This window comes from Scyliorhinus torazame, chromosome 3, assembly GCF_047496885.1.
Source record: "Scyliorhinus torazame isolate Kashiwa2021f chromosome 3, sScyTor2.1, whole genome shotgun sequence".
Classification (NCBI taxonomy): domain Eukaryota; kingdom Metazoa; phylum Chordata; class Chondrichthyes; order Carcharhiniformes; family Scyliorhinidae; genus Scyliorhinus; species Scyliorhinus torazame.
The window spans coordinates 221,311,207-221,332,474 of NC_092709.1; the positions used below are offsets into that span (position 1 = coordinate 221,311,207).

The 21,268-nt window shown below is 46.0% G+C and overlaps 1 protein-coding gene across 10 annotated transcripts in view; it reads left to right on the forward strand.

Annotated features, from left to right (window-relative positions):
• fat1a (FAT atypical cadherin 1a) overlaps nucleotides 1–21,268 on the forward strand; it is a 289,367-nt gene that overhangs the window by 147,593 nt on the left and 120,506 nt on the right. The window lies entirely within an intron of this gene.

The following is a 21,268-nucleotide window of genomic DNA, read 5'->3' on the forward strand; positions in this document are numbered from 1 at the left end:
GTACAGGGCAACCCCACTGTCCACTGGCATGTCGCCAGCTCAACTCCTCATGAACAGGGACCTGCGAACCATACACATGCCCAACCTGGATCACCTCCCGGTGCTGCAGAAGGTGCAGCAACTCAGAGACCGGCAAAAACGGGGCTATGATGCTCACGCCACCAATTTGTCCATGTTATCCCGTACCAGCCTCCCTGAACAGGTGCCGGAATGTGGCGACTAGGGGCTTTTCACAGTAACTTCATTTGAAGCCTACTCGTGACAATAAGCGATTTTCATTTCATTATCCCCGTCAGACACTGTTCGGGTCAAGATCCCTGATGGAGGCTGGTCAGCTCCAGCTGCTGTTGTTCGACAGGCTGCCCCCCGCTCGTATGTTGTGCGTCTGGCTGATGGCTCTGTTGTGCGACGAAACAGATGGGTACTGCGCAAAGTTGCCTGCCTGCAACCCCATTCTTCTGCATTTCCTTCTGTTGTTTTGCCACCTCCTGATACCTCGACTCACGAGGCCACCAGTCAGGCTTAAATCCCGCACATCATGGCCCTGTCGTCCCCACCACCACCGTTCCGGCGGTCGACCAGGATCAGACGCAAGCCACAGAGACTGGACTTCTGAACATTTGTTCTGTTTGCTGTGTTCTGTGTTCTCGCATTAGACAGCTGTTTTCACATGTACATATGTTCACATCCACTGCATGTATATATGTTAATATTGGCCTATTCTTGTAAATACGCTCACATATGTCATCCAAACATTAAAAAAAAGGGGAGATGTCATGATATGCGGACACACACATAATGATATGCAGACAAGCAGCTAATGGACACCGAGAACAGGACATGACCAATAAGCAGGCATAGGACACTCGGGGATGGGATCTGACTATAAAAGACACGATGCACTCATACTCCACCTCTTTCCACTGATGAACATCTGGACAGTCAGTCAAGGGTGTTAAAATCTCACACCTCCACCACGTGGCTAAGAGCTAGTCTGTTTCAGTCAGACAGAGTAACCACACTTAAGTTAGCAGATAGTCTAACTCACAGAGAACTGTGCTAACTGCGCTATTAGTTCAATAAACCTGATTGAACTAACTTCAAGGTCTGGAGTATCTTTCTGATCTAAGCTGCATCCAGTTGCAGCCAGTGTTAGACTAGTGTACCTAATACGACAGCTACTGTTCCCAGTTCGATTTTACACAACTCAGACAATATGCAATGTTAAAAGATCACTTTATTGCTGGTGTAAAATGTCTATTATGTTAAGGTAGAGTAATTCTAGATGGTTTATTTGTTTTTACCTTCCTTTTGCTTTGCTAATCTAACTTATTTTCTGCTGCTATAGCATTGAGTAATTTACTAGACATGTTACACAGATGCAAAAATCCACTTCTTACAGATGACTAATAATACACAAAATGATTTCTACCTCTGACAGATAGTATTGAAGCTTTATGTAAACAAATGGTTGATTGATTCGCCACAATGCTAATTGCAGACAGCTGAAGATGCCAGAGTTAGTTGGATTCAGTACCTCCCAGTGTGACTGATTCTCACACACAAACATAGTCACAAAGATTTGCCATTTTTATATGAAATGATAATTTCAGTGAGATTTCTAAAGCTGGATATATTGCATTGGAGTGGATTACATTCCCTCCATGTGCCAACTCAGCTAAGATACGAATTATACAAATTCGGAGCAGGACTAGGCCACTTGGCCCTCGAACCTGCTCCGTCATTCAGTGAGATCATGGCTGATCCAGGGCTGAATTATCCGTTACCTCATCCCAGGCAGCACTGGCTGTCCAGTCAGTGACCCTCCAGGACCCTCGGGGGAACAGGGCATCCCTCCTGGCCTCCACTGCGTCTAGGAGCCTGGCCAGATCTGCATCCCCGAATCTTGGTGCCGGTGTCCTGAGTGCCATTGTTGGGAGCTGGCGGGTTGGCTGCGCAAGAGCTGCTTAAGTGCTGCTCGATCTTCTTAGCGGGTGTCTGGTGAGTGCGGTGCCGGTGAATCATCTGGCGAGCCTTCATTTGTGGCGAGAAGCCCGCAGGGCCTCGTTATGTGGACCAATTAACGTTGAATAGTGTTGCCGGCCTCGCAGGGCCGACCGTCGGGAAGCTCACAGCAGTTCCCGCTCGCTACCACACTTAGAAATCTTTCCGGAGAATCCCGCTGTTAGTCTCCCAAATGGAGAATTTGGGCTTTGCTTCTAACTTTAACCCCACATTCGTGCCTACCCAACATAACCTTTCATCCCCATGTTAATTAAGAATCTCTCCACCTATATCTTGAAAATATTCAAAGCTCTGCTTCCACTGCCTTTTGAGGAAGAGAGGTCCAGAGACTCGGGACCCTCAGGGAAAAAAAAATCCTCTCCTCTGTCTTAAATGAGCAACCCCTTATTTTTAAACAGTGGCCCCTGGTTCCAGCTTCTTCAAAGAGAGGAAACATCCTTTTCACATCCACCCTGTCAATACCCCTCAGGATCTTAAAGGTTTCAACCAAGTTGCTTCTTACTCTTCTAAACTCTAGTGGACATAAACCTAACCTCACCAACCTTTCCTCATAAGACATCCAGCCCATTCCTGGTATTAGTCGGGTAAACCTTCTCTGAACTTCTAAGGCATTTACGTCTTGCCTTAAATAAGTAGACCAATACTCCAGATGTAGTCCGACCAAAGCCTGGAACAATTAAAGCGTAACTTTCCCACTTTTGTAATCAGTTCCCTACAATAAATGTTACCATTCTATTCGCTTTCAAAATTACATTCTGTACCTACATACTAGCCTTTTGTGATTCATGCGATGGGACATCCAGATCTCTCTGCACCTCGGAGCTCTATAACGGCTCGCCATTTAGATAAGTCTCACTTTTAGTCTTCCTGCCAAAATGGACAATATCGCATGTGCCCACAAAATACTCTTATTTGTCACATTTTTGACCACTCGCCTTTCCATGTCCCTTTGTAGCCTCCTTACATCCACTTCACATTCAAGTTTCCTACCTATCTTTGTGTCGTCAGCAAATTTAGATGGTAGCCATGATGTGGAAATGCCGGCATTGGACTGGGGTGAGCTCAGTAAGAAGTCTTACAACACCAGGTTAAAGTCCAACAGGTTTGTTTCGATATCACTAGCTTTCGGAGCACAGCTCCATCCTCAGGTGAGCAGCGCTCCTTGTATGACTTCTTACTGAGCAAATTTAGAAACCATGGGGGGGGGGGGGAGATTCTCTGACCCAGGACGCCCAGATCGCATTCCCCGATGGGATGGGGAATCTTATATCATGGCAAAATCGGGATTGTGCCCCCTGCTGACCTGAACGCGATGCTCTGACCCTCGGAATTGAGGTCACAAGTAGGCTTACATTAACACTGCAATGAAGTTACTGTGAAAATTCCCTAGTCGCCACATTCCGGTGGCTGTTCGGGTACACAGAGGGAGAATTCAGAATGTCCAATTCACCTAACAGCACGACTTTTGGGAGTATGTGAGGAAACCGAAGCACCTGGAGGAAACCCACGCAGACAAGGGGAGAACGCGCAGGCTCTGCACAGACAGTGACCCAAGCCGGGAATGAAACCGGGTCCCTGGCGTTGTGAAATAACAGTGCTAACCACTGTGAAACTGTACCACCAAGACTGCGTGCCAGCTGGAGCATGTAAATGAATGCAAATAGGTTTTAATGACTAATTTGTATCCATTTAGCGGACTGGCAACCTATTCTCTGGACCTCAGTGATCTCTGATCCCTGTGGCTGGGAATCACGAGGGCACAAATCACTTGTGGACTCTACCAGTGGAGCCCTGGAGCAGTGGGCCAAGGCGGTAACATAGAACCATAGAATTTCCAGTGCAGTAGGAGGCCAGTCGGCCCATCGAGTCTGTACCGGCTCTTACAAAGAGCACCCTACTGAAGCCCACGTATCTACCCTATCCCTGTAACCCAGTAACACCCACTTAACATTTTTTGGACACAAAGGGCCAATCCACCTAACCTGCACATCTTTGGACTGTGTGAGGAAAGCAGAGCACCCAGAGGAAACCCACGCAGACACGGGGAGAATGTGCAGACTCCGCACACATAGTGACCCAGCCGGGAAACGAACCTGGGACCCTGGAGCTGCGAAGCAACTGTGTTAACCACAATGCTACGCTGGTCGATAATAGCCGGGCCCAACTGAGGCCTCCCCCCCGCTCCCCAACAACCCGTCTCCCTGGGACCCCTGTATTGGAGACCCTCCAGGGACCCTTGTAATACGACCCCACCCACAGGACCCCTGTAATAGGGTGACCCCCCCCCCCCCCGAGGGACCCCTATAATTGGATGACCCCTGTGCCCCCCAGGAATCCTTGCATAGGGAGCCTCCCCGCCCTTAGGGAACCCCTTAATAGGGTGGAACCTTCCCCCACAAAAAAACCCTGCCTAAAGGGACATCTGTCTGGAAGCTAAAGAGTAGTCCAAACAGGGGCAGTGGAAGAATTATAGCTATAACACTTTCTTTGAAGCCCCATGTTTCCATTCCCAGTAGGAAAGCAGCTGTGACCTGCATCTGGTTCCAATAGATCCCTTAGCTGCCAGCCATTCATAGCTTTCTCCTGGTAATCTCTGATTGACAGCATCTACAAACCATTTGCAGCTTTGATTCATTCATCTCCCTTCATGGTTCAGTGACCTATGTTGTGAAACCCCAATGTTTACAAACATTGACCACATCAAAGAGAGGTAAGTGCATTCCAAGCACTAATCTCATTCCAATCACTCAAGCATGTGATTGCACTGAGGATCCAATGACCTGTCTTGAGGCACATCGTTGAGTTTTCTGTAATAACCTAGGAGAGTTTGGAAGCATTTGATCATGATATCACATTTTCAGTTTAACTATGAAAAAGTCATGTAACATTTTTAAAGCTTCCTTTGATAACACATGTAGAATTCACCATTTACTACATAGGCAAAGCCATAAATATTTCATGAATATACTGTTAGTTGACTATTAGTGTGTATTTTGCTGGCACCAAGATGACATCATAGACATTGCTCGTAAATTAATTTATCAATGATTTTTCTAGGTTATTAGCTTGCAGAGCACTACCTAACAGAATAGAATACAATGGATTTTCAAACGTTCTTACATACAAACTAAGAAAAACAAATCAATATTTTGGAAGGGCCACATGGTTGCAAAATGAATCCCCAGGAATCCCACCTTGCCCAGCTGGGAGTCCCACATCACCAGTCACAAATAAACGGTTCCAAATATGTTTGACTTGGTTTACCTGAGATATATTCCTTTGGTAACTTTTATTCTCAATGTCTATTTTAAATGTACTTTTCAACCAATACAAATTTATTCCATCTGATACCATTAACTTGATTTATCTTGAAGTAATATTCTGGGTTCAAGCTTACCTAATCATACTTGATATAACTTAATAATGCTCTTTTAGAACCTACTCTCTGGACTGTAGACACTGAATGGGGTGAATTTTAGCTTGGGCGTTGTGCATAAATTGGATTTTAGTAGCCAAAAATAGCACATGCAGAACCTGCAAGTGCCACCATCCTTAGAAGGGACATCTGCTGATGGCTAGACTGACCACTTGTTTTGGGCAGTGAGTGCTTTTAATGTATAAATTGGGATCCTGAGACCTACATGGAAATGTGATTGCAATTATGGCTAATAACCCAGCAGGAGTGGGGCGGGAAAGGAGGGGTGTATGTCTGGGGGAACAATAGAAAGGCATCAAAAAGGTAAGTTTAAAATTATTTTTATGGGCAATGGGTGCTTCTCTGGACTACGCTAGAATGATATGAGCGGAGGGTGGCACGGTGGCGCAGTTGTTAGCAGTGCCGCCTACGGCGCTGAGGACCTGGGTTCGATCCCGCCCCGGGTCATGTTCAGTGTGGAGTTTGCACTTTCTCCCCGTGTCTGCATGTGTTTCACCTCCACAACCTAGAGATGTGCGGCTAAGGTGGATTGGCCTCACTAAATTGCCCCTTTAATTGGAAATAAATAATTGGGTATTCTTAAATTTAAAAACAAAATAGAATGATATGAGCCACTTGCAGCCCAAGACATTTCCTTTACATACTAAACAGTATCACTGCTGTTTCCCAAATTAGGCTCCCTTCCCACTCTGCCAATTAAAATGGACCAGGCAACATTTATGTTTCATGCCTCTCACCTGATCGTTCAATGCTGCCCCAGCTTTCTCATTTTTCATGAAAACTAACCCTTAAGCCTTGGCATCATTCAGATTGCTTTTTTGAGCATGTCTCATTTAAAGTTCAGTGGCCAAAGTTGCACATAGCATTCCAAGTGTGCCCTGCCAACATCTGTAGATTTGTACTCCACTGTTCTGGCTATGTACCCAACATTCTTTTCGTGTTTTCCCACATCATCTTGACACTGCAAGCAATTAGTCTACTTTTCTGTCCAGATCTTTTAAGTCTTCCTGTTCTACTTCTGTTTTCTTTGTGAAACTAGGTCATCCATTTTTAACTTTAAAAACAATAAATTTAGAATACCCAATTCTTTTTTTCCCATTAAGGGGCAATTTACCTTGGCCAACTCACCTACCCTGCACATCTTTGGGTTGTGGGGTGACACCCATGCAGACACGGGACGAATGTGCAAACTCCACACGGACAGTGACCTGGGGCCAGGATTGAACCCGGGTCCTCGGCGCCGAGAGGCAACAGTGCTAATCACTGCACCACCTTATTTTTCTTTAATTTAATGTACAGTAATTTACATCACTGTATTAAATTACATTTTGCTGGTTTTCACTCTAATTTCATAATTAATCTAAATCTTTATGAAAGCTATTAAATACATCTATTGCAGCAATTCATCATTTTTAAAATTCCTATCAATATGCACTCAGTTTAGTGATGACTGTAATTACAAGTTCTGGGACAAACCACAGATAAGCAGAAATAACAATGAAGTGTTGCCATTGTGCAGATAATTCTCACCAACCCTTTTGTTCTCCGACCAACCCTGCATTTTGTGTGTGTGTATACGTGCGTGTGTACATATATGTGTGTGTGCGTGCACATTTTACCGACCTGTTTATTTAATGCAATATTGCCTCTTGGGGAAACATTGGCTTGAGTTATTTTCAGCTTAGTATTTAAGTGACATTTTTGTAGCTGGCTTTAGTAAAAAACAAACTCTGTAGACAGTTTTAATCTCTAAAATTCAGGTTGAATCAAATAAGTGTTTTTTGGCAGACTATCAAAAATACCAACATTGTCAATTAAGGGAGTAGGGTGAAGTGGAAGTGTTGGGGGTGGGTTGAGGTGGGTGTGGGTACAGTGCAAGCATTTTAATTTTATTCAGCAAATGCTAAACAATTGATGAATTATATTTTTATAATAATCTTTATTATTATAACCAGGGGCTGGTTTAGCACAGGGCTAAATCGCTGGCTTTGAAAGCAGACCAAGGCAGGCCAGCAGCACGGTTCAATTCCCAGCCTCCCTGAACAGGCGCCGGAATGTGGCGACTAGGGGCTTTTCACTAACTTCATTTGAAGCCTACTTGTGACAATAAACTATTTTCATTCATTTCATTTCATTATCGTTTCATTCATTTCATTTTCACAAGTAGGCTTACATTATCATTGCAATGAAGTTACTGTGAAAAGCCCCTAGTCGCCACATTCCACCGCCTGTTCGGTTACACAGAGGGAGAATTCAAAATGTCCAATTCACCTAACAGCACTTCTTTCAGGACTTGTGGGAGGAAACCGGAGCACCCAGAGGAAACCCACGCAGCCACAGGGAGAACATGCAGACTCCGCACAGACAATGACCCAAGGCAGGAATCGAACCTGGGACCCTGGCTTGATCCCACTAACATATAATTCAAATATTAGTGATCAGCAGTAGTCATCGCTTTTTAATTATGCTGTTAAAAGGTGCATCGTCTGTTTTCAGTTCTGCCATATGACTGTTTTCCGGCTTTAAAGCAAGACATTTCTTTTACATACTAAACTGTATCACTGCTGTTTCCCAAATTGGGCCTCATTTGTTCTCCGACTTACAAATGCTTTATTTTGGTTTGCTTCAGTGGCACGGTAAACCAAAGATTAGCAGTTGTTAACCAATGGCAGTGTCTGATTCAGAACTATTACAATATGCATTAATTTGCAAATAATTAACATATAGTTGAATGGAATTTTATTTAATTTTGAATGAGTTATATTTGAAGTATCTAAGTTGATCTTTGACAATGCTGATTTTTAAAGGCTGTATTATTTAATTGAAGAGATTTCACACAGTGAAATTTGGGGCTGGGTTTTCTGGGCCTTCCTGCTGGCGGGATCATCTGGTCCCACTGAAGACCCACCACGTGGAGGGTTCCCCGGCTGCAGGACAGGCGAGTTAAACAAACCGCTGGGGGAGGGAGAAAATGTCTTGGAGTCGCAGTACTCAAAGATTTGTTGATTTTGTGGATATTTAATCCAATAGTAAATATAGGGCAAGATTCTCTGAAATGGAGACAGAGTGTTCGTGCCGTTGTGAACGCCGTCGAGGTTCATGATGGCGCGAAACGGCCCCTATCCCGACTGATTCAGGGCCCGAAAATGGGCTAGGAGCGGCGCCGCGTCATTTGCGCACGCCAGGCCTGGGTGCCGCGTAAAGGCGGCGCCGCATACATGACGTGGCCGGCGCCGCATAACTGGCGTCACCCGTGCATGCGTGGTTGCTGTCCTCCCCGAGTCCGCCCCGCAAGAAGATGTCAGACGGATCTTGCGGGGCTGCGGAAGAAAGGAGCCGCCTTCAGAGAGGCCGGCCTGACGATCGCGGGCCAAACCCCATTTGAGGCCCCCCCCCCCCCCCGGGTGCAGGATCCCTCGCCCCCCCCCCCCCCCCCCAGTGTTCCCACGCTGTTCCCACAGGCAGCGACCAGGTGTGGACGCCGCCGGGGGGAACCCGCCGTTTTGGGCAGGCCACTCGGCCCATCCGGCACTGAGAATCATGGGGTACTGGTGAATCGCCATTTTGGCTGTCTCGGGCGATTCACCGCGCAAAACGTGATTGTGCCGATCTGGCTGCTTCCGTGAGGGCGTCGGACCGGCGTCGCGGGAAAATTTGGCGACCCAGGCGATTATCCCAACTGGCGCGGGAGTGGAGAATCGCGCCCATCGAGTCATTACTAAAACAGAGCCGGGCACTGAATTCTTTCTGAAATCCTTCTACTTCCTTGTGAAGACAGCTTATGTTCCTATTTGACAGGCTGGTTTTAGTCAGACTTGGAATGGAATTAATCCCCCCCCCCCAACTACACCCACACCCAACCACCCACCCAGCACGGTGGAGAAGGCTTGCCATTGGCTGCAGTGGGATCTTCCAGTTCTGCCAATGTCTGCAATATTTTCATGGCTCGTCCATCCCACTGCCGGGGAATCTTCGACTGGACAGAGAAGGGCCGGAAAATCCCGCCCTTGATCCTGTTCATTCCAAATATTACATTTATACATTGATCCATGTTTTTCATGGCATGTATGTCTGCACAGCTGATGAACCAGAATACTTAAAGATGAAATTATATTTGGATATCTGTGCTGCTAATAAACATTCAAAAAGCTTGGTTTTGATGGCAGCTGATTTGAAAAGATGGGCTAGACCTGTATTTTACCAGAACTATTTTGAAGAGCAGTGAGCAAGTTGGCCGCAATTCAGCGGCCTCATTGCGCCCGACTTGGTGTCGGGACGAGGCCATTGAATCTTGCGAGAGGCCTGCATCGAGAATCGCGACGCTCAAAATGTCTGCCGAGATTGAATGGAATCTCGTGACGCATTGCGAGCTGGATCTCACTTTTGCTGGGCGAGATCCAGACGGCATATTTAAATGAGCCGTGCCAGCGAGGCCTCAAACGGGCGTCGTTTGGTACGAGCTCACACAGTCCTGATCCAGTCGTGATGGCACCTCGTAGGGGATGGGGAGGGGGCGTGTCGCACTGGGAGCTGAGGCCCCCGGGGGCTCAGTCGCTGGGCAGTGTGGCAATCTGGCATTCCCCTTGTGTACCTTCACACTGCTGGCCAGGCACTGCCATGGTGTCCAGGTGGTACAGCCAGGGGTCAGGCCCGGGGGGGGCCTTGCCCATAAGAGGTGAGGGGGTCTTGAGGACCCCGGAAGAGGTACGTGGGGTGGTGGGGGTGCTGAAAGGGGTTGTAAGATCGGGGCTGCCTTTAAAAGTGGCGCCCAGAATTGTGAGTTTTCCTGCATGCCGAACTCAGCTAGCCACTGTAGGAAATTACTTAAAAGAGTGGCCTTGGTGGGGAGTTCCTCGCCGAGGCTAAAAGAAATCGGCAAAGTACCATTGAATAGCGTGATCTTTTGGCACTGCAGGCACCGAGAAACACTCGGCTGAACGCGCAGTTCAGCGGACTTTATCTTGATATGCTGAATTGCGGCCGTTAGCTCTGAAAATGAGTATGGTTTACTGCTAAGATGTGCTGGTCTAAACCATTAAAATGGCAACAAGAAAGGAAATGTTTTGTCAAATGTAATGTGCTTTCAAGTTTGGTGTTATAGTTTTGCATTACATTTTTGTTAGTATGCACAGAGAATGTTAATTTTAGTGTACTGTTTGGATATTTGTATAAAGTCTGTTATTTGAAAAGCATGTTTTCTATTTTTGCTGAAGGAATCATTCTGTGCGACATTGCAATTACTAGGTACTGAGTTTAACATTTGTTGACTGTGGCAATAGGAAATTGCTGAAACCTTTGTGAACGTGGCAGGCTCCACATAATTTCTGTATGGAAGTGACAGAGCTTGTGGATGGATTGCTGACATGTCTCAGTAAAAAGATAGACTTGCATTTATGTAGTGCTTTTCATGACCTCTGCATGTCTCAGCACTGTACAGCCAGTGTAATTTGAAGTGTAGTTACAATTGTAATGTAGGAATTGCAGTAAGTAACACATCAAAATAAGTTAATTTGAAAAACTTTACCTGTGCACTGCTTTTCAAAATAGTTTTAATGCATTCTGGTAAAATACCCTCTTTTCAAATGATATAATCAGGGAATTAAGGCAGAAAAGGAAATTTCATATCAGATACTTAGAGCTGCAAACTGCAGAAAGCTTAGAGGGATATATCAAGTAAAGGGGTGAAATCAAGAAGGACATTTGGAAAGCAAAGAGGGTATGAACAAATATTGGCAAGTAAAAAACAGGAAATCCCCAAAATATTTCATAAATGTATCAAAAAGGAAAGATTTGCAATTTTCTTTCACAAGCACCTGACATGTCGAAGCGCTTTACAGCTAATAAAACACTCCAGAAGTGAAGTCACTGTCTTAATGTAGGAGACACGACAGCCAATTTCTGCACAACTAACTCCCACAAACAGCAACATGGAAATGACCTGCTGGTATGTTCTTGCGATTTATTATTGAGGGATAAATATTGGTCAAGACGGTGGGTAGAACTGCAGTGCACGGTAGTTAGCACTGCTGCCTCACAGCTCCAGTGTTCCGGGTTCAAGTCCTGTCTCGAGTGACTGCCTGTGTGGAGTTTGCACTTTCCCCCAGTGTCTGCGTGGGTTTCCTCTGGGTGGCCTGGTTTCCTCCCACATTTCTATGAGCATAGGGGTCACTGTGCAGGAGGCATCAATTAAAATAATTAACACAAGGATTCAAGGGGAGTTGAGACAAAATCTTTTCACTCAGAAAGTGATGGAGGTCTGGGTCTCTGAAACACTGGCACAGCCAAAAAACCTTGTGGCATTTAAAAAAGTACTTGTATGTATGCTTGAAACGCTGTGACATACAATTTGACACTCTTAAGAGCTAGAAAGTGAGATAATTCAACAAACATACACCCGCTGTGTCGAATGGCCTCCTTCTCTACCTGAAAAGTTTGATATTTTTCTTTAATGTGTATTCAATGCTCTCAGTTGTAATTTGACATAAATAATTTAAATTAGGATTGAATTTGATATCATTCCCGAAGCTATTCCAGAGCTCCCAAAGCTAACCCAATGCTCTCAAAGCTAACTGGGCGCTCTGAAAGCTATCCGGAACTTTCAAAGCTAACCCGGCGCTCTCCAAGCTAACCCGGCGCTCTCCAAGCTAACCCGGCACTCTCCAAGCTAACCCGGCGCTCTCCATGCTAACCCGGCACTCTCCAAGCTAACCCGGCTCTCTCCAAGCTAAACCGGCACTCTCCAAGCTAACCCGGCGCTCTCCATGCTAACCCAGCGCTCTCCAAGCTAACCCGGCACTCTCCAAGCTAACCCGGCACTCTCCAAGCTAACCCGGCACTCTCCAAGCTAACCCGGCACTCTCCAAGCTAACCCAGCACTCTCCAAGCTAACCCAGCACTCTCCAAGTTAACCCGGCGCTCTCCAAGTTAACCCGGCGCTCTCCAAGTTAACCCGGCGCTCTCCAAGTTAACCCGGCGCTCTCCAAGCTAACCCGGCGCTCTCCAAGCTAACCCGGCGCACTCCAAGCTAACCCGGGACTCTCCAAGCTAACCCGGCACTCTCCAAGCTAACCCGGCACTCTCCAAGCTAACCCGGGACTCTCCAAGCTAACCCGGCACTCTCCAAGCTAACCCGGCGCTCTCCAAGCTAACCCAGCACTCTCCAAGCTAACCCAGCACTCACCAAGCTAACCCGGCGTTCTCCAAGGGAACATGGCGTTCTCCAAGCTAACCCGGCGCTCTCCAAGCTAACACGGCGCTCTCCAAGCTAACCCAGCACTCTCCAAGCTAACCCAGCACTCTCCAAGCTAACCCGGCACTCACCAAGCTAACCCGGCGTTCTCCAAGCTAACACGGCGTTCTCCAAGCTAACCCGGCACTCTCCAAGCTAACCCGGGACTCTCCAAGCTAACCCGGCGCTCTCCAAGCTAACCCGGGACTCTCCAAGCTAACCCGGCGTTCTCCAAGCTAACCCGGCACTCTCCAAGCTAACCCGGCACTCTCCAAGCTAACCCGGGACTCTCCAAGCTAACCCGGCACTCTCCAAGCTAACCCGGCACTCTCCAAGCTAACCCGGCACTCACCAAGCTAACCCGGCGTTCTCCAAGCTAACCCGGCGCTCTCCAAGCTAACCCGGCGCTCTCCAAGCTAACCCGGCGCTCTCCAAGCTAACCCGGTGCTCTCCAAGCTAACCCGGCACTCTCCATGCTAACCCGGCGTTCTCCAAGCTAACCCGGCGTTCTCCAAGCTAACCCGGCGCTCTCCAAGCTAACCCGGCGCTCTCCAAGCTAACCCGGCTCTCTCCAAGCTAACCCGGCACTCTCCAAGCTAACCCGGCTCTCTCCAAGCTAACCCTGCGCTCTCCAAGCTAACCCGGCGCTCTCCAAGCTGACCCGGCGCTCTCCAAGCTGACCCGGCGCTCTCCAAGCTGACCCGGCGCTCTCCAAGCTGACCCGGCGCTCTCCAAGCTGACCCGGCGCTCTCCAAGCTGACCCGGCGCTCTCCAAGCTGACCCGGCGCTCTCCAAGCTAACCCGGCGCTCTCCAAGCTAACCCGGCACTCTCCAAGCTAACCCGGCTCTCTCCAAGCTAACCCGGCTCTCTCCAAGCTAACCCGGCTCTCTCCAAGCTAACCCGGCGTTCTCCAAGCTAACCCGGCACTCTCCAAGCTAACCCGGGACTCTCCAAGCCAACCCGGCGCTCTCCAAGCTAACCCGGCACTCTCCAAGCTAACCTGGGACTCTCCAAGCTAACCCGGCGCTCTCCAAGCTAACCCGGCTCTCTCCAAGCTAACCCGGCTCTCTCCAAGCTAACCCGGCTCTCTCCAAGCTAACCCGGCGCACTCAAAGCTACTTTTATTTTATAAATTAAAAGAACCCAATTCTGTTTTTCCAATAAAGGGGCAATTTAGCATGGCCAATCCACCAACGCTGCACATCTTTGGTGTGTGTCTTGTGTGTGTGTGTGTGTTGTGTGTGTGTATGGCATCGCACGGACAGTGATCCTGGATCGGGAACGAACGCGAGTCCTCAGCACTGTGAGGCAGCAGTGCTAACCACTGCTCCACCGTGCAGTTCTACTCCAAGCTGTTCTGACGGGTTCAAAACCAGCATATGAGCTCAACAGCCTGCATTGAAAATGCAAGAATCTTACATTTAAGTAACTGATTTATTCAGTTTTGAGTCCAAATTGATTGTTTTGCTATGCAGTACATGCTTGAGAACATCACCTGATCCCCATCAATGCTTAATTAATTTTAATCTTAGGATTTATTCTTTCCAAGCACCCACTCGCCAAGTCTCTGAATCCAAACTCTTCTCCCACTGCCACCCTCGCTCTCTCCAGTCTCTAAAATCTCACTCCCTCCAGTCTCCACATACTCCCATCTGGCTCCCACCATCCTTCATACTCCCTCCAGCCTCAACACTCTTCCCCTCACTCACTCCGTCCAGCTTCCACCATCCCCACTCACTTCCTCCAGCCTCCATACTCACATTCCTCGCTCTGCCCAGTCTCCACACACTCTGCCACCTCCCTTCCTCAAAATTCTAACCCACTCCCCCAGCCTTTCCCTCATCTGCTTCCCTCCCTAACCCAACTCTGCATCCCTTCCTCTCTTTCTTCAGCATCCAGAACCTAGGGCTTTCCTCTCCAGACCCCAGGGCTTCACCCGCCATGCTCCGGACTTCACACCCAGGCTAGGCCCCGACCTGGTTCCCAGGCCGGAAGAGGGGTAAGGGAGAGGAAAGGGAAGGCAAAGAGAGGCAGTGGGGAAAGGCTCTGGGAAAGGGGGAAGGGGGGGAAGGAGTCAGGGTGTTAAAGGGGAGGGGAGCAAGGGAGGGAAGAAGCAGTTACATTCTGGTGCTTGGATGGGCGGAATTAGTGCACTAGCGAACGTCTAGTTCTATTAAACAACTCTTTGAATATTTATTATTGAACAATAACATGGTCAGATAACAATATGAGAACTACTAAAAGCTACTAACTATCAAATTAGTATTATAACTTATCTAAGAGCTACTACAAATGTGACTGTCCACTACGACGACTATCTCCAGACTCCCCGAGGTAACAGTGTCACATGGGTGTTTTTTACTGCCACCTGCTGTTTGAAGGTCATATCTGTTAATATTTACATGACTGCTTATGCATATCATCACATCCTCTTTCCTTTGGAAATTAACAATATTTACATACATTATTTAAATTCAATACACAATACATATGATAGGCATAATACTTCAGTTATTTACATGACCAATGTCCATCACAAATTCACTATCTCTGGCTTTTTTCTGTGTCTTGTTGAGGTTCTAAGCACTGATTGAACTTTTGAGTTTGACTAGTTTTCAACTGTTCCTGAAGATGGTTCGTCCTGTGTTTCTGTACTTCCACTTCTTCAGCTTGTTCTGTTTCTGTGTGCTGAGGTAGCATTTGTTCAGTAGCCCTGAGATTGCTTTCAACATCATCCTGTGATTCTGGAACAACTGGCTGACAGTGTCATTCTTTGCTAACGGTTGCAGACATCTTGTAGATGTATCATAATATTTCTTCTGCCTCCTTTTTTGAAATGTGAGCTTCTTCACAAGTTTCCCATTGGTTGGATCCTGTGAAATATATGGTACGGTAGTTCTCAGTTGTCGATGCATTAACAATTGTGAAGGTGACAACCCATTAATCAATGGTGCTGCTCTATAGCTTAGTAATGCGAGATATGGATGTTCCCGACTGCCCTTTGCTTTTTTGAGTAGCTGCTTCACAACGTGAACACCTTTTTCAACCTTCCCATTGGATTGCGGATAAAGAGGACTGGATGTAATGTGTTGAAAATCATGGGCGAAATTCTCCCCCAACGGCGCGATGTCCGCCGACTGGCGCCAAAGACGGCGCCAATCAGACGGGCATCGCGCCGGCCCAAAGGTGCGGAATGCTCCGCATCTTTGGCGGCCTAGCCCCAACATTGAGGGGCTAGGCCGACGCCGGAGGGATTTCCGCCCCGCGGAATGGCGTTTGTTTCCCCGCCAGCTGGCGCGGAAATGCGGCGCATGCGCGGGAGCGTCAGCGGCCGCTGAAAGTTTCCCGCGCATGCGCAGTGGGGAGAGTCTCTTCCGCCTCCGCCATGGTGGAGGCCGTAGCGGAGGCGGAAGGGAAAGAGTGCCCCCACGGCACAGGCCCGCCCGCGGATCGGTGGGCCCCGATCGCGGGCCAGGCCACCGTGGGGGCACCTCCCGGGGTCAGATCGCCCCCCCCCCCCCCCCCCCCCCCAGGACCCCGGAGCCCGCCCACGCCGCCTGGTCCCACCGGTGAATACCAGGTTTGATTTACGCCGGCGGGACAGGCAATTTCTGGGCGGGACTTCGGCCCATCCGGGCCGGAGAATTGAACGGGGGTCCCGCCAACCGGCGCGGCCCGATTCCCGCCCCCGCCCAATCTCCGGTACCGGAGACTTCGGCGGGGGTGGGATTCACGGCGGCCAACGGCCATTCTCCGACCCGGCGGGGGGTCGGAGAATGACGCCCCATATCTCTTTGCGAACTCTGTCCATTCATGGCTGCTAAAACATGGGCCATTATTGCTCATGACAACTTGTGGTATGCCATGATGAGCAAAAATATCCTTGGCATGCTTGATGTCACACCTGGCTGATGAGTTGGCTAGCTGTACTACTTCTGGGTTAGCGAAATAGTTGATCACTAACAGGTATTCTTTTCCTGCCAGATAGAAAAAATCCATTCCCACTTTCTGCCATGGAATCGTTATTATTTATCCTATTTGCATTAGTTCTTTTTGTTGTTTGAACTGAAATTTCTGACAAGTTGCACAGTTTTCTATTATCATCTGAATGACCAGTATACTGTGTCTGTAGCTCTTCGTTTGCATTTTTCAATGCCTAAGTGCCCTTCATGAATCTTCTGTAGAATCATAGATCTTCAAAATTGTGGTATGACAATCCTGTTTTGTCCGCAAAAAACCATTGGCTGACTTAGCTCCACACGAATGTTGTAATATTTGGAACAGGATCCTTTTGGCCATCCCTCACTGAGATATTTTATGATCCTTAGTAGCGTTTCATCCTTCTTGGTTTCTTCTTTGATCAACTTTGATTTCGCAACGAACACTGGAAGTGTTTCTGCCATAAGGTTTACGTTTACTTGCACACCCTCATCCAGGCGTTGTTCTTCCATCATATCCGTAGCTCATGAGAATGCATCAGCGACTCAATATGTTTTTTTGGAATATAAATGAAATTGAAAGCATACCTCTTGGAGTTTCATCATCATCCTTTGTATTCTAGGTGACATCTCAGTCAAGTTTTTTTAAATAATTGCTACTAGCGGTCTATTATCTGTTTCAACCAACAATGTTGGGAGGTCATATACGTAATTTTGAAATTTGCCTAAGCCATTGATCAGACCTAAACATTCTTTCTCTATCTGAGCATATTTACGTTCTGTGTCAGTCATTGACCTACAAGCATAAGCAACCGGTAGCCAATTTCCATCATTGTCTTGCTGCGAGAACACTGCTCCCAACCCATCTTTCGATGCATCAGTCGAGATTTTTGTCTTTCTTGTAGGGTCAAAGACAGTCAGCATTGGAGCTGTTGTCACTGCTTCCTGTAGAATTCACCACTCTTGCTCATGCCTTTCAGACCATTGGAAATAGTATCCTTTTTTGATTATTTCCTGTAAACATGTCATTTTTGCTGATAAATTAGCAATGAATTTACCTCTAAAATTTATCATACCTAGCATCCTGCGACTCCTTTTATTGTCTGTTGGACGTGGCATGTTTAATATCGCCTTTATCGTCTCCTGATCTGGTTGTACACCTCGACCAGACAGTTTATCTCCCAGGAATGTAATTTCTTCAACACCAAACAGGCATTTGGCTTTACTTCACCTGAGACCATATTTTTTTATGATTCTCAACACTTTGATGAGCCTATCGTTGTGCCCTTTTAATAATATTAATATACTTTAATAATAATAATATACTTTAATAATAATAATAATAATATACTCTTAACGCCTGGAATTCCTTCTACAGCGTGATTCATTGCCCTGTAGAAAATTTCAGATGCTGAAACAATACCATTTTGAGAAAACAGTATCGCCCGAATGGAGTGTTAAAGGTGCACAGCTTTGTGCTTCCCTCAGCCAACTTGAGTTGCCAAAAATCCTGCGATGCATCTAGTTTGCTAAAGTATGTCACTCCTGACATCTCACACATAATCTCTTCTTGTTTCGGAATTGGATAATGATCTCTCTCTATATTTAAGTTGAAGTCTTTGGGATCCATGCTGATTCTCAAGTCATTGTTTTGTTTCTTCACGCAAACCATGGAGTTCATCAAAACCATTGATTATTCAATCCTTTTCGATTTGTCGTCCTCTCCAGTTGATTTTTCAGTCAAACCTTTAATGGTGCTGGTACTTGCTGTGGGAGCATGTATGATTGGTTGCGCATTCTCTTTTAATTGGATCCGATAAGTGAATGGCAAAACTCCGATTCCTTGAAATATTTCTGGAAACACTTCAATGATTGAATTCACTGATGTACTTTGCGTGGTTAAAGCACAGCCAGCACTGTATATTCTTTTTTACTAATTTGTGTGCTTCACATGCTTCCACTCCCAGTAGTGATTCACGCTCAGCTTCCAGAACGGAAAACTTCACTTTATGCATGTTATTCTTCACACTGACATCTAGTTCGCATACTCCTAGAGTGTTGATTCTTTTACCGTTGTAATCCTTCAAAAGTCCAGTTTTATTCAAGATTTGCGGTTTGACTTTCATTCCTTGCATATCCGATAAACTTATCAGATTATCTCTCGCTCTCGTGTCAAGTTTAACATTGACAAATATTTTATTAATCATGAGAGGAACTGTCCAGTTATCTCTATGAACAATTGGATTTGCATTACTATTACTGCAGATCTGTTTCAAAGACATTTCAGCCTGCATCCCATTATAATGCTTATCTTCACTAGATATAACATTAATAAAAAATGTGTCTTCCAGATTTATCTCTTCAACCACGTTTATTGATTTTTGTATTTCTGATTTTTTTCTTCAAAACACATTGTTTTGCAAAGTGATTCTTGCCTTTGCATTTAGGACACACTTTTCCGAATGCTGGACATTGCATTTGCAAATGCTTGTGCCATATCATTTCACAAAATGGTGGTATTGGGTATTCCTTTAAAATGACCACCACTGTTGAGGCCATCTTTTGCATTTGGATATGTACATCGGCTGCATCTCTGGTGTTTGCGCCAAAAGTTTTTAAGTTTAGGGTACTAATCTGCTGAGCAGCTTGCTCGCTGGCATGGCTGGATTTCATTCTCCTTCAACAATCGTTCACAAACTTTGTCATTGCTTATACCAAACACAATCTTATCTTTGATTATGGATGCTTGCAAGGTTACACGTTTGAGCCATTAACCTCAAGTCTGTTAGGAAGCTGTCGAACGATTTGCCTGTCTGGTGTGTGCGTGTTCGAAAAACGTACCGTTCAAATGTTTTGTTCTTTTTGGGTGTATAGTGTTGATTGAATTTCTTTACGACTTTGTCAAAATCATTCTTATCAGCTTCACTGTCAAATCTGAAGGTATTAAAGATTTTTAGCACCTGCGGACCTGCTACTGTGAGCAGCAACGCTATTCCCCGTTCATCAGGCTGTGCCTGAAGACCTAGCGCTGCCATGTAGAGTGTGAATTGCTGTTTAAAAGCGGCCAATTTACATCTATATTACCAGTGACTCGCGGCAGGTGTGGTGTCTTCAAACCTTCCATCATTGACTTTGAGGACTAGTTGTGCATTGAGCTACATTCTGTCAATGCCCTTTGTGGTTAGTAGAATTTTTTTTTTCTTCTTCTCTTTGTTATCTTGGTCTTTGGTCTTTTAGATCTTCAGAACCAATCCTGGTACCATGTTCATTCTGGAGTTTGGCCGGACGGAATCAGTGCACTAGAGAATGTCTAGTTCTAGTTGAATGCTTATTGTTAAATAATAACATGGATCAGATAACAATTTGAGAACTACTAAAATCTACTATCAAATCACTATTATAAATTATCTAAGAGCGACTACAAATGCAACTGTTCACTACGACGACTATCTCCAGACTCTCCGAGGTAACAGTGTCATGCGGTTGTTCTTTCCTGCCACCTGCTGGTTGGAGGCCATATCTATTAATGTTTACATGACTGCTCATCACAGAAGGGAAGGGGAATAATGGTTGTTGTGGGAGGGTGGGGAAAGATAGAGAAAGAGGTTGGTGGGGATGTTGAAGGTGTGTGTGATCATACACACTGCATACATAATCGGCTGGGACTTAAACATTTTGTTGTGATCATTGCAGGATGGCAAGTGATGACAATGACATCAGTTGCTAACTATAATTTGACTTTGTAAGTGTGGTTCTGTGTGAAAAAGATAATGGTCGGTCCTCAGAATAATCAAAATAGATTGATAGCCAGATGATTTCTTGTTAGTGTTAGTGGTATCAAATGATAGCAAAATAATAGCATTTGAGACCAATTAACGTGAAATGATGGCAAAATGATTGCAACTGAGAGCAGTTGGCGTCAAATGAAAGTTGTTGAACGCAATTGATGTCAAATGATGTGAAGAATTTTAGGTAGGGAGAATTCCATGCAGTAGGTTTCTGTGATTCTATGAAACAGTGATCTACTGGTAAATGTTATAATTTTAACAGTACTATCAGCATTGTGCTCCTGGCAGGAAGTTCTGTCTACCAGGAGACTTATCAGAAACATGGGTGTATAATGAATATGATTTTGCATTATTATAAATTTAGAAAATACAGGAAATGTTCCATCAGAGTATGTACTAATTTAGTGTTTTGAGCTGGACTGTAGTCTGAGTGGTTTGCATCTGGTCTAATATGAAAGGATGAAATCAGAATTCTCAATCATTTTTCAAATACTGAAAATATTGACTGTCTAGGTTTATATCTGTCAGTTATAACATATCCCACATTAAAAACGCCTTCTGATTGTACGGTTTGTTTTAGTGTGGTTTGCAAATTAGAGAACACTGCCAGTCTTGATCTCCAATAACCACATTGCAACTCCACATGCTCGCTGTTCTTTTAAAACACATCTCCCTGCTTCACTTGCCACTGCTCTAAACCCCCCTCTCTGCTTCACCCTTCTCTCACCCCAATTGCTTTTCTCGTGCAGTTTCCCTCTCCCTCTTCACCAACTGTCTCCTGACCCCCTTACTCCCTCCCGCTCAGCAACCATCTCCTGACTTCCTCCCTTTCTCCCGCTCGCCACACATCTC